The 1,008-nt window shown below is 32.6% G+C and overlaps 1 protein-coding gene across 1 annotated transcript in view; it reads left to right on the top strand.

Moving 5' to 3' along the window:
- Positions 1–1,008, top strand: part of LOC107741261 (E3 ubiquitin-protein ligase CHFR-like) — a 17,254-nt gene that overhangs the window by 12,680 nt on the left and 3,566 nt on the right. The window lies entirely within an intron of this gene.

Below are 1,008 nucleotides of genomic sequence, written 5' to 3'. Positions count from 1 at the left end.
ATAAAAAGTAATTTACAAAATTAGTTTGACTTGAGTTTATTTATTAATGAGTAACGTCTCTTTTGAGTGAATGTGCAAATTTTTAATGTTAAGAGGTTTTACCATGTTATTACAACATTTAACCACTTTTTATTAATTTAAAAATTTAGAAATTATTTCGAATTTAGATCTTGTACAAGAACTACAGCGATGCATATTTTATCAATATTTTAGAAATTGTATTTGAATATTACCAGTACTGACTTCAATGGATTTCATTAAATTCCTTTGAACACAACTGCTCAAAACGGTCTAAATTTATGAAACCTACACATTCAAAACATTATTACTCTGAAATGTTTAATGTAAATGTTAAGTGTAAGTGAACTGTTAAGTAATGTAAGGTCTTTCATGACACTACATATGCTGGGGTGTGAATTTGATAGGTGCTTGATATAAAATAAATGGTGCTTTAAAAAGTCCTTGAATCTGGTGTTCATGAAAGATTGGGAACCCTGCTCGAACCTTCGGGTTACAAGTCCGACTCTCTAACCATTAGGCCACGACTGCCCCATATTAGCGTCACAGTGTTAATTTCAGGCCCCTCTGCTGTAGGTAGACATAAAGCCAAATATATCAAACTACAGAATTAATAAAAAGTATTTTTGTATGCAGTAAGGTTTTTTTTTTTTCCATCCATCCTTGTGTCCATCCTGTGAAGCGTGTCATACTTTAGTCCACCAGTAGAGGGCAGCTAATGAACATTTATGTACAGTAGTGTCAGTCCTGCAGTACAACAACATAGGCCTTTTGGTTAGGAAATTCTCAATTTATGTAAAAGTTCTGTTAATCAGCGTTTCTGTGGGTCTTAAAAGTCTTAATTCGCCCTTCCACAAATTAAAGCCTAAAAAGATCTTAAACCAGAGCAGAAGGTCTTAAATTCATAAAGTTATTTACATTTACATTTAGTCATTTAGCAGACGCTTTTATCCAAAGCGACTTACAAATGAGGACAATAAAAGCAATCAA

The sequence above is a fragment of the Sinocyclocheilus rhinocerous genome, unplaced genomic scaffold (genome assembly GCF_001515625.1).
Source record: "Sinocyclocheilus rhinocerous isolate Xijiao unplaced genomic scaffold, SAMN03320098_v1.1 scaffold615, whole genome shotgun sequence".
In the NCBI taxonomy this organism is placed as follows: domain Eukaryota; kingdom Metazoa; phylum Chordata; class Actinopteri; order Cypriniformes; family Cyprinidae; genus Sinocyclocheilus; species Sinocyclocheilus rhinocerous.
Note: the sequence above shows the minus strand (reverse complement) of the source record. Positions and strands in the feature narration are given on the sequence as shown.